This window comes from Miscanthus floridulus, chromosome 15 (assembly GCF_019320115.1).
Source record: "Miscanthus floridulus cultivar M001 chromosome 15, ASM1932011v1, whole genome shotgun sequence".
Lineage (NCBI taxonomy): Eukaryota > Viridiplantae > Streptophyta > Magnoliopsida > Poales > Poaceae > Miscanthus > Miscanthus floridulus.
Genome location: NC_089594.1, coordinates 33,037,616 through 33,050,881, shown reverse-complemented (window position 1 = coordinate 33,050,881; position 13,266 = coordinate 33,037,616).

Genomic DNA, 13,266 nt, shown 5'->3' with positions numbered 1-13,266 from the left:
TGTGTTCCTGCTTTTTGATGGGGTCGAAAGCTCAAGAATGAATTTTAACGCGTAAAGTAAGAAGGCGGAGATGCTTATCTTTCTTTGGACGTTCATTCATCGTGTCTTCTGGGCCGAATGGCCGGCCTAGGAGATCCGAAAGGTCCCGTCGTCGGATCGTCCGTGGTCCTGCATGGGGAGGTGAAGGGCTGTCTGCCTATGTGGGCACCTTAATTGACACGTCCGGAGTGGGTCAGTGGCGGGCCATACCTAGGCAGTGCTCAGTTTGACCAAAGAGGGACGCCTCGTCAATCGGGGTGCGTCCCGTCAGTTCCGGCGCGTCCCCTCAGATATCAATCAGCATTGATTCCGTATTTAAAGAGGGAAAGGGAGAGGCTTTTTCGTCCAACCTTTCGCCTTTCCTTAGCTACAGCGCCTCCTCTTTAAATAGGGAGGGGGAGAGGAGTTCTCATCCCACCTCCTCTTCTAGCTCTGAGCCGCTATCTCTCCTTCTTCTTCCTTTCCGCCGAATGCATCCGTGCGTTGCGGCAGTTCCTGAGTGAGGAAGAGTAATGCCAGAGAGAGAGAGAGAAAACTCACAAATTTGCTCAGGAGTTTGGTGCGTGATGTCAAGCCAGAGGTTATCCAACGTAGATGAGATGGTGCATGCTGCCCTTGCTGAGGAGTCGCTGCTGCCGAAGGAGAAGAGGCACCGGTGGGCGTCGTACATCGTCGACTGCGCCGTCGTCCACTGTGCTCCTGCTTTGGTGGGAGGTGTTTCCTACCCATACGCCGTTGTTAGGGTTATGGCTGGGGATGATGGCATAGTCCCTGGATGCCCTGGCGATGGCGTCGCTGTCGAGGTTGCGGCTGACGACAATGACGTAGTCCCCAGATGCTCCGGCAGAGGCGTCGCTGTCGGGGTTGCGGCTAACGATGATGGTGTAGTCCCCGGACGCTCCGGTGGAGGCGTTGTAGATGGTGGCGCCTTCGAGGATCTAGCGAAGCGGTGGGATATCGGGATGTCGCCGATGGAGAGCATGGCACGGCAACCGTAGTAGACGAGCTAGCCTGTGTACACGCCCCAAGGGTCGCCGATGGAGAGCGTGGCACGGCGACCGTAGTAGTACTTGTAGTAGAGCTAAGCAAAGACTGTAATGAAATAACTTTGTGGGGAAGCCCCCGAGTAAATAGTCCTCTAAATTTATAAGTATATTGTTCCTTTTTGTAATGAAATTGCTTTGTAAGTGATGAATTTGTGCAAAAAATGAACAAAATTACATCCTTTGCTTATGGCAAGTAATTTTTTATCTTTCTCCTTTCTGTAGGAATGATTTTAGTGCTTTCCAACCCTTCTCATGGTCTAAGTCATAAGAAGCTAGGAACGTGGGTGAACTAATTTTGATTGAACTAGTGAGCAAAGAGGTTGCAGCCGCTGGGGCGTGGGTGTCTCGTAGTCCTACCAGTTGTATTCAAAATTGGTTCCCAAAATCTTAGCCCTTGGGACTCGTTTATGAGGCGAATGGAAAACTTAGAGAATGTTTGTAAATATAACACAGGAGGTTTTTTGCAAGCGTAATACTTGTATTACATATGTCATATGTTACGATCACACGCCAGCCCCCGAGTGAGGTCTAACCCCTCGTGATTTGCAGGGGTCAGAAGTCACTAAGGATCGGGGTTTTGTTATGACAAAATCTGATAAGGAAGAAGTGTAAGCTTATTTTAAGGATAGAAATGATGTAGCTGCTCGATGTTCTAGGCGTTGGTGAAGACCTCGCCGTTGATGGTTTTCAACCGGTAGGCGCCTGGGCGAAGTACTTCCGCGACGACGTAGGGCCCTTCCCAGGGCGGGGAGAGTTTGTGGCAGTCCTTGTTGCTCTGCACAAGATGGAGGACGAGGTCTCCGACGTTGAAGGCTCAACCCCGCACCCGTCGGCTGTGGTACCATCGCAACGCCTGCTGGTACATAGCCGAGCAAGCCCCCAGGCGCCTTTTTGAGTGGCCCAACCAGGTCGAGCCCCCAGACCACGAAGGGCCACGTGATGGGGATCATCTGGAGAGTCTAGGCCAGGAGGTGTGTTTGCCGAGCGTAGTACTAGCACCCTTCATAGGTGCGTACAATTTGCTCGGCATCGGCTACTGCGGTGGGCCAGTAGAAACCTTGTCGAAATGCATTCCCAACCAAGGTTCTTGGTGTGGCATGATGACCACATACTCCACCATGGATGTTGCCCAGCAGGAGTTTTCCCTGTTTGCCAGGGATACAGAGTTGCAAAATTCCGATGTGACTTCATTTGTAGAGTTTGCCCTCTACAAGAATGAAGGATTTGGCGCGTCGTGCAAGCCGTCGGGCTTCTGTCTTGTCTGCCGGTAGTATGTCATGGAGGAGGTAGTCGAGGTAAAGCGTTCTCCAATCATCGGGAGGGTCGGAGTCCACTGCTGGGTCCTCTTCAAGCTCCATGACCTCAGGGTCGGGAGGAGCAGTTGGAGGATCGGCCCCTGGAGTCAGACTAGATGGGCCATCATCTGCTCATTCCGACCCCACGTAGCGCACCGAGGGTGTGTGTTGATCACTAGCAAAGACGCCAGTTGGGATTGGCTCTCGGCCGGATGCTGCTTTCGCAAGTGTGTCGGCAGCTTCATTGAGGCGCCTTGGATGTGATTGAGTTCGAGGCCGTCGAATTTGTCCTCTAGCCATCGAACTTCTTGGCAGTATGCCTCCATCTTGGTGTCATGGCAGCATGACTCTTTCATGACCTGGTTCATGACCAGCTAAGAGTCGCCCCTAACGTCGAGGCATCGGATGCCTAGCTCGATGGCGATTCGTAGGCCGTTGATGAGCGCTTTGTATTCTGCAGTATTGTTTGATGAGGGGAAATGGAGCCGAACCATGTACCTCATGTGGACCCCGAGGGGAGATACAAAGACTAGTCCTACTCTGGCGCCCTTCTTCATCAGCGATCCATCGAAGTACATTATCCAGTTTTCTTGATCGACGGCTGCTGGTGGCATCTAGACCTCGGTCCACTCCGCGATGAAGTCAGCTAGTACCTGAGATTTGATCGCTGTTCGGGGAGCATAGGAAATGCCCTGATCCATCAGCTCGAGTGCCCACTTTATGGTTCTTCCCGTAACGTCATGGCTATGGACGACCTCGCCGAGGGGGAACGACGTCACTACTGTCACAGGGTGTGACTCAAAGTAGTGGCGTAGCTTCCTTTTGGTGATGAGGATGGCGTAGAGAAGTTTATGGATTTGGGAGTAGCGGGTCTTGGAGTCGGATAACACCTCGCTGATGAAATACACAGGGCGCTGCACCTTGAAGGCATGCCCCTCTTCCTCTCGCTCTACTACTAAGGCGGAGCTAACCACTTTGGTGGTGGCCGATATATAGAGTAGGAGGGATTCTCCGTTGCATGGAGGAACTAAGACCGGTGGTTTAGTTAGAAATCGCTTAACCATGTCAAGCGCCTCCTGAGCCTCGGCCGTCCACTCGAAGCGGTCAGCTTTCTTTAGGAGTCGATAAAGGGGGAGTCCTCATTCGCCGAGGCGTGAAATGAATTAGCTGAGGGCGGCGAGGCACCCTATGATCCGCTGAACCCCCTTTATGTTTTGGATCAGGCCCATCCTTGTGATGTCTGATATCTTCTCCGGGTTGGCTTTGATGCCACGCTCAGAGATGATGAAGCCGAGCAGCATGCCTCTCGGGACCTCGAAAACACATTTTTCGGGATTGAGTTTGATGCTGTTTGCCCAGAGTTTCACAAAGGTTTGCTCAAGGTCGGTGACCAGGTGGTTAGCTCGTTTGGTTTTGACTACAATGTCATCGACATAGGCCTCAATGGTTCACCCGATGAGGTCTCCAAAGTAATTGAGCATACAGCGCTGGTACGTTGCCCCAGCGTTCTTCAGACCGAATGGCATTGAAACGTAGCAAAATGATCCGAAGGGGGTGATAAAAGATGTCACGAGCTGGTCAGACTCTTTCATCATGATTTGATGGTAGCCAGAGTATGCGTCAAGGAAGCAGAGGGTTTCGCACCCCCAGGTGGAATCGACTATTTGGTCTATTCGTGGCAAAGGAAATGGATCCATTGGACACGCTTTGTTGAGGCCAGTATAATCGACACACATTCTCCATTTCCTGCTCTTTTTTCGGACAAGAATAGGATTTGCTAACCACTCTGGGTGGTATACTTCCTTATTGAATCCTGTGGCTAGTAGTTTGGCAATCTCCTCGCTGATGGCCCTGCGTTTCTCCTTGTCGAAGCGGCACAGACGTTGTTTCACCGGCTTGGAGCCCGGGAGGATCTGGAGAGTATGCTCGGCGACCTCCCTCGGGATGCCCAGCATATCCGAGGGTTTCCACACAAAGATGTCTTTGTTGGCGTGGAGGAAGTCGACGAGCGTGCTTTCATATTCGGAGGAGAGCGTGGTCCCGATACGGACTTTTTTGCCCTCGGAGCTGCTGGGATCCAAGAGGACCTCCCTAGAGCCTTCTGCCGATTCGAACAACCCGGTTGATTTCTTTGCGTCGGGTGCTTCTTCGATGACCTTCTCCCTAAGGGTGGCGAGCTCTTCAGAGGCGATGACTGGGGATGCATGTCCACATCATTCGACCTCGCACTCGTAAGCACGCTGGAAGGAGGTGCCAATGGTGATGACCCCGCGGGGGCCCGACATCTTCAGCTTCAGGTACGTATAATTGGGAACGGCCATGAACTTCGCATAGCATGGTCGCCCCAGGATGGCGTGGAAAGTCCCTAGGAACCCCACTACATCGAAGGTGAGGGTCTCAGTCCGGTAATTGGACTAATCCCCAAAAGTGACGGGCAGGTCGATCTACCCTAGTGGTACAGCTTGCCTACTAGGCACGATGCCAAGGAAAGGTGCTCGGATGGGACGGAGGTTCGTTCGGTCGATGCCCATCTCATTGAGCGTTTTGGCGTACATGATGTTGAGGACGCTGCCCCCATCCATCAGTACTTTGGTGAGCCACTTTGGACCAACGATCGGATCAACGACAAGTGGGTACCTTCCCGGGTGTGGGACGGCATCCAGATGGTCGGTCCGATCGAAGGTTATGGCGGATTCCGACCACCGGAGGAAGGCTGGCGTGGCTGGTCCGGCGGTATAGACCTCACGACGCACGACCTTCTGGCGGCATCTGGAGTCATAGGCCATTGATCCTCCGAAGATCATGAGGGTGCCGGTCGGTGTTGGGAAGGCATCGTCCTTCTCTACGTCGTCTGTGACGGGAACAGGTTCCTTCCCCTGCTCCCCTTTGTTGAGGCCCCCGGCCAAGTATTTGCACATGAGGCCGCAATCCTTGTATAGATGCTTGGCCGGGAAGGCATGGTTTGGGCATGGCCCCTCGAGCATTTTCTCGAAGTGGTTCGGAGTGCCTTCCACGGGCTTCCGACCACCTTTGCGGTCGGCAGCGGCCACGAGCGAGTTGTCGCGCTGTTGCTTCTTTTTTTTTTGGCGGGACGGTTGGAGGCGCCTTCGCCGACGTCCTTGTCCCGCCTCATCTTTTCGTCGGAGCGATCAAAGATGGCTCCGACCGCCTCCTCTCTAGAGGCGCGACTGGTGGCGATGTCCAGGAGTTCCTTGGTAGTTTGCGGGCCCCTATGTCCTAACTTGTGGACCAGGGATTCGCAGGTTGTTCCGGACAGAAAGGCTCCTATCACGTCGGCGTTGGCGACGTTAGAGAGCTCATTGCACTATCGAGAGAAGCGCCAAATGTACCCACGAAGGGTTTCATCGGCCTTCTGACGGTAGTTTTTGAGGTCCCATGGGTTTCCAGGGCGTTTGTACGTGCCCTGGAAGTTGCCCACGAGGATCTCTGTTAGATCCGCCCAACTCTGAATAGCATTGGACGGTAGGTGCTCCAGCCATGCTCGCGCCGAATCGGCCAAGAATAGCGGGAGATTGCGAATAATGAAATTGTCATCACTCGCACCATCGGCCTGACATGCAAGCTGATAGTCTTCGAGCCAAAGCCCGGGATTTGTTTCGCCAAAATATTTAGGGATATTGGTAGGCGGTCGATACCTTAGGGGGAACGTAGCGTTGAGGATGTGTCGGCCAAAGGCCTGAGGGCCTAGCAGGCCGGGGCTCGGGCTTCGGTCCTCGTTGCTGTCGTAGCGTCCGCCACATCGGGGATGATAGCCGTGGCGTGCTGCTTCTCCATCGTCGCCGTGGGCACGTCTTCGAGCGTCGATGATGCTGCGTACATCGCGGCCATGGCCGAGGCGTTGATGTACTGGGATGACGGAGGGCTGCCCATCGGCTGGTGGTGTTTGGTGAACGAACACGTCCTTGGTGGGATGCACTGAGGGCGTGCGCTGGCTGGTGTCAGGTTCACGTCGTCGAGACAACGAACTTTCTGCCTGCTGCGCCGCTTCACGCTCGAGCAACGTGCGAATTTCTCGGCGAGCATGGCGATCCTCGGACGTCGTGGCCTCCGGAAGGCCATGCAGCAAGGCGGTTGCTGCGGCGATGTTCTGGCTGGCTCGGGCAAAGTGAGGAAGGGCCCCATCGTCGGTGAGGATCCTTTGGTGTACGACGCGGGCCGTGGCGCGCGTGCGCCCCCCGTCTTTACGGCATTCAATCTCGCGATTGATGTCCGCATACTCCTGGACGAGCCCTTGCCCGGCCTCATCGATCTCTTGCTGACAAGCCCTCAGCTGCTCCATCCTTAGGCGAGATGGGGCTATCATCTCTTCCCTGGATCTGCTGTCAGGGTTGTTTGTAGGGGTGACCTCTTCCCTGGAGGCGCTTTCGACGTGACCTTCGGGGGTCTGTGTCATGAAGCATTCCCGGGAAGGGTGGTGGCTCCCCCTACTAGAATCCAAGCTAGAGAACGATCCTGGCTCCTCGTTTAGGAGCTCGTAGAGGGTCTCCGTATCATGCTCAATTGCCCCCGCGAACTCGATGTCCATGGGTGACTGAACCATACGTAGCGCCCGAAGGCGACCAGCGGTCGCCGCAGCATTGCAGAGACCGAACGGAAATGCCATTGGGGCACTCTGTACGGACCCTTCCGGACATAGGGTGGCGTTGTGAGAGGCCTCCCTTGGTGACTGGACTCCCAGGGAGTTGCTCGGCGGGCCCTCAAGCCTAAGACGGCTGAGGTTGATGGAAGGGAGAGATGGGGCGGCTGAGTGAATCAGCGCCAACTCTCCTCCTAGTGTGATGATGAAATCTAGGTCGCCGAAATGCACATGTGCACCCGGGGCCCAGGTGATTGCATGGGTGGCCATCTGAGGCCTGATTTGGAACGCACAAGCCCCCCTACCTGGTGCGCCAACTGTCGGTGTTTCGTACAAGCACCGGCAAGTAAATTTATAGTAATGCGTGTTAGGCTCGGATGGTGCGCTAAAGGACACAAGATTTATACTGGTTCGGGCCAAAAGTCCCTACGTCCAGTTTGTTGCTGCTCGTGTTATTAGCACCGTGAACGGTTTGTAGTAAGGGGTACAAACGATCGAGAGAGGGACTGGTCCCAAGTCTCTGATGGAAGGGAAGAAGGGAGGTCAAGAGGTTCGAAACAACTTGACTATGTGTATTTGTGTGTCATATTGTTCGGTCTCAAGAGTCCATTCGTTTGATGGAGGAAGCGCATCCCCTTTTATAGAGGAAGGGAGTGGCTTTTACAAGGGCGAGGGTTTAGGATGTATACTCCACTTAGTCTTGTGGCTCACATCTACCTAGCTTTGTTCTTCATTTTGATGAGTACGAAGGAAGATAAGCGCCTACAATATTGTTGACGTCTCTGTAGAATGTTAGGTTGATTACAGAATGCTGCCCTGCGCAGGGTGTGGGCTGTAGTACAGTGGTTTTGACTTGTTGGCCTCTCCCAGCCTTGCTCCGCACGCCTTCTGGTTCCTATGAGTCTTCGTCGGAGGGACGAGGGGTCGGGGTCCGAAGCGACGACGTGGTCAAGGCCTTCTGACTTGGCAGACCTAAGGGGTCGGGAAGCGGGTGCCGCTCCCTCGGGTCCATAGCGTGGTGACGGAATGTCCGTCGTGCGTGGAGATATTAAGTCCTTTTCTGGAGCGTAGCGCTTGTTGTATATCTTTGTCGGGTTCCGTGTCCCAGGGCTGAAGGCGGTGCCTACAACTCTACAGGGCGAGGAGCACGCACCTGTACAACCTTTCGAGCTCTGCGGTGTCCGGAAGGGTCTAAAGCACCTATCCTATCATCCCCTGGCAGTACTTTTCCTGCCAGGGCGCAGGGTATGGTCCTTGGAGCCATGGTTGACTCAAATGTCTTGTCTTGCCCCGTACTTATCATCTTGAGGGAATGGAGAGAAGTTGTTAGGTAAGATGAATCCAATCTTTAGATATGTAGCAGGGTGAGACTCATTCCTTGCCGTTGGGCGAAATGGAGACTAATTCATATCTCTTGGGTGAGACCGACCTCGCCCCTCCGGGGTCGGGCGAGGCAGAATCTATCCCTCAGCCCTCGGGCAAGACCGAGCCCGCCCTAAAGGCGTCGGGCGAGACGGAGTTTATCCCTCGGCCCTCGGGCGAGACCGAGCCTGTCCCAAAGGTGTCGGGCGAGACGGAGATTAACCCTGAGCCCTCGAGTGAGGCAGAGTTATCTCACAAAGGCATCAGGCGAGGCGGAACCAAACTCCTGTCACTCGAACAAGGGATGAAACGGCGCCCTTATGCATCCAAAAGTTTTTCACGTTCGGTGGTTATTGGTTCCACCTTCTGGGGTACCCCGGTATTAGGTCCCCGACACTATCCTTTTATGCAATCTATGCATTGTTCTAAATCTAAAAATTCTAAGGGCGGAAGAATTGATTTCTTAATCAATCGCTCTATTCTCTCCCTCGAAATATGGCCTAAACGATAGTGCCATAATTTTGAAGATACATTATGCATTCTCTTCTGCTTATTTATTGCATTCATAGATGAGGAAGCATTCACATTCTCAATACTTACATCATTCACATTCTCAAAAAGTGATAATAAATAAAGCTTGTCTTGTCAGAAGGCAAGACAAACATATTTATTATTATAAACAATCTGGCATTTGCCATTACCAAAATGGCAATCATATACATCGTCATCTAAACGTGAAACACTTATTAAGTTTCTTTGCAAAGAGGGTACAAATAGAACATCTGAAAGCTTAAGTAGACAACCATCAACTAATTCTAGAGGAAGATCTCCAATGGCTTCAACTTGAGCTTCAACTCCATTTGCTATATTAATGCTTCTTTCTCCTCTTTGTAGGGTTCTCCTCATACAGAATCCTTGTAATAAATTTACAACATGAATAGTTACCCCTAAATCAATCCACCAAGTAGATTTTGCATAACTTAAATACAAGGATTCATCTATGAATGTAATGAAACCCTCACCTCTCTTCAACAGGTCCTTTAGGAAGTCTGGACAGTCCTCTGGTAGTGTCCATGCTTCTTGCACCATTTGCACTGATCCTTTTCAACTTGAGTATTGTTGTTCTTCGGATGGTGGTCATTGTGAGGGGCTTTCCCTTGAGGTTTGGCATTTTTATTGAAGTTCTTTTTCTTGTCCTTCACAAGGTTAGCAGAGTCACCATATAAGGACTTCAGCCTTTCCCCTTCCTGAACACACATTATGATGAGCTTCTCTATGTCTCACTTGTCGGGCTGCATGTTGTAGTTAACAACAAAGGTTTCATATTCCTTTGGCAAGGAAGCAAAAAATAAATGAATCATGAACTCATCCTTGAGCCCCAAATCCATTGGCTTCAGCTTCAAAGCCGTTTTGCTCATCTTCAATATGTGCTCTCTGATACCGCCACCAGTATATTTTTGATTGAACAATTTCTTGATCAATGTACTAGCATAAGCCTTTGAAGAGCCAATGAAGTGACTCTCCACCTTCTTAAGATACTCTATGGTGGTATCACAGTCTGGGATAGACCCCCTTATAGCATCTAAAATTATGGACTTAGCCACCATCAAGCACTTGCGGTTTGAAATGTCCCATTTCTTACGTTCGAGATCATATTTCATCCGCACTTCTGCATGATCTCGCTGCCGAGTAGTGAAATCAGCATCAAACTCATTTTCTTCCCTCACCGGGTCTACTGACTCAGTAGGACACAAGGAGGTAAGTGCTAGGTCATTTTTAGACAGTGCAAGTGCTAACTCATACTTCTCTCGCCATACCCTATAGTTGCCCCCTTCAAGAGGTGGTATGTGTGAGATAAATGCCATTGGGTTGAGTCCTGAAAAACACGATCAGAGATAGTGAGAAAATTATGACATCATAATTGCATGCTTTAATTTAACATTGGTCAAAATTAAAACATACAACATTCTTATACACTAATTCTACATCACCGTTGGGCAGAAATAGAATTAATGCATGGAAAACTTATGAATAAATATTATAATATTGTTATTATCAACGTTGGTCAGAAAAATAATAATATTATAATTTATTGACTAAAAATGACTACTCTTTAAATTAAATTCTTCCGTTGGTTTGAATTTAATTATAAGATAATAAACTATTACACTGCAGCGCAAACATGAAAAATTATTTATCTACTTTTTAGAAGCATTTACTGTACTAATCTACTCTCTGAAAAAATTATTCCGCTGGTTGGACTGAAATTCTTGGCGCGCTGTGCACTGTCGCGGCGCCGCTACAAAAATCAGCCCGCGCCTGTTCGGCTCTCGCGTGCGCTGCGCCTTCCCAGGCCGTGACCTGGGCCTGGGTCGGCAAAGCCGCGTGCCGATCGCTCGCTTGGGCCGAATATTGGCCTGTTCATTGTCAGCAGTTCGTCTGCATCGGACGGTCAAGCGTGCACGTCGGTCGAACAAAACCCCGGCGCGGCAGGCTCCCCCAAAACCCTATCTCATTTTGACTCCCTCCATCTCCTCTCTCAGCGCAGCGATGACACCGAGTGAGGCGAGGCGATGACGGCACCGTCGAGCGGCCTGGCCGCGGCGCCCTTAGCCAGAGCACATGCCCGCTCAACGTGCAGCGACGGCTTGACCCTTCTTCTCGCGCGCCGGCGAGGCGGCAGCGTGGTGCAACGGTGAAGTAGGCCTCTTCCCCTTCCCCTTTTCTTCTCTGATTGGATTTTTCTTTCTTTTCTTCTCAAATCTATTCGATTTATAGTTGGGGATGGGGTTAGTATCAAGATTAGGGTTAGGGTTTCCTTTACTATTCATCTTCCCCGAGTGGTTTCTTACTTCTTTCCTTCATCGATTAGGGTTAGGGTTCGGTGACCCTCTTCTCTTCTCAGATCCGAACAGATCTAATATGTTTCTTACCCCTGACATGATCTACATCTTGACAGATGGTTCCGATAGGCTAGATCTACGTCTAGTTAGGCGACTGATACCATTGATAGACCTAAAATAGGATCACTAGCCATAGATCTAGCGTGTCTACATGCTTTTGGAATAAACAGTGAGTCCTAGAACATCTACTAGTACAGGATTAATAGATAGAGTGAGAGAGAGAGGGGTGAAGGGGGTGCAAACCATCGGCCACCTTCGAGGAAGACGGGCACACCATCGCGGTGCTTGGTGAAGACCCGGTGGCGGTGCTGTGTCGAAGGGCGGCGGTGCAGTGGCGGCGTTGGCCGGTGGCAGTGCTTCCCGTCACTGGCTACGCACCCTCTCTTAGATCGGATTAGGGTTGTGTCGGTGGGGCGACTGTAGCTCAGGTGAACTTCGTAATCTGAGCTGCCGGCCCCCACCTTTCTTTTATAGCGTAGTGTGACAGGGCCCCACCAACCATGTAGGGTTGGACGCCCCCGATCGGGACGCAGATCCAAGGGCCCAATTGGCCTGGATAGAGATCATCTAACAGTATTTGCCACCGATAGGAAGGTTCAAACTGTCCCTGATGGGTTCAGTGCCTGGCAATGGAAGTTTAAAACTTTGCTGACGGTTGAGCGACTGACTGCAATGTTTCAAATTATCTCTAATGGGTCAGTAGCCGTCAGGACCGTCCCTGACGGGAAGTTTGCCAATTGACACGTTAGATCTTTCTTGACGATTATGATTGTCAAGAAATATTAGGTGACGGTTTTCCGTAAGGAAAGATTGACTTTTCCTGATCAGTTTATCTCTGACGGTACATGAGGACAGAAAAAAAATATTGCATGAGGTGGTGGCTTGGCCCTCCTAAATGACCTTAAACTAAAACCTAACAGTAATAAAGAGTTTTAGATCTCATTGAGACCTATACTTTTAATACAAAATTTATCTTCATCTTATAATATAAAATATTTACAAACTTTTTGCGCAACAACTATTTAGAGGATCACCTCTAGAAATTGCTTTATTCCTAGAGGTGGTCGCTTAAGATAAGAATTCTCAAAATGGCATTTCTGGAGATCCCTTTGAATTCTGCTAGGTTGAATCCATAGACGTACCTGAAAGTGTGTGCGCTAGGCAAGTGCGTGTGTGCAGCACGAGAGGCCAAGCATGAGGGCCAAGGTGCAACATCATGCTTGGGTACGAGATAATTGTTGGAAGTCTTATTCTATGCCCACTAACTGCAGTCTTGTAACTTTAATCATTCCAGTGTAGATAGTTTTCTTTACATGTGTAAAGGTACGGTTAATAAAGAGGATGAAAAGGGTGTAAATTAATTAAAGAATTTTCCCTTTACTCTTTTGCAGTTAATTAATTAATTAACTACTTACACGAAGGCCGACATATAGCGCATATATGTACTCACTGTTCTGGACGATATTTTGGCATGAAACGACGACATGGTGGTGGAAGTCGTTAACCTCGTGCAGTGCTATCAACTTCGACCATCATTTGGATTTTGAATAAAATGACCAGCGAGAATATTATTTATGCTACTGATGGGGATAGCAGTAGAACAATATCCAACACAGTACAAAGAGAGAGCGAAAAGAGATGGCAACCAACATCAACACCAACAACATCACATACATAGACAAACAACCATTACCAACAACCACAGAGAGAGCTAATTAACAAGCTACAACTCCCACTAGGGAGGCATGTCGATGAGCGCAGAATTTTGCGCCACCAAGGGACAAAACTCCGATGAGCTCCATTCCACCGGCGACTTGTAAGGCACTGAGTCAAGATTGACAGGCGACAACCGTGATGTATGTCTTCTATGGAGTCCATCCGGGATCCAATCGTCTTCCACCACTGCTACAGAATGTCCATCACCGCCGGCTCCAGACCCCTCATCACCGCTGGTTTTGGCTCTCGGCAATGAAAGTTGTTGGTGATGAAGAATGTTCATTACCGCTGGTTGTGAACCGGCGATG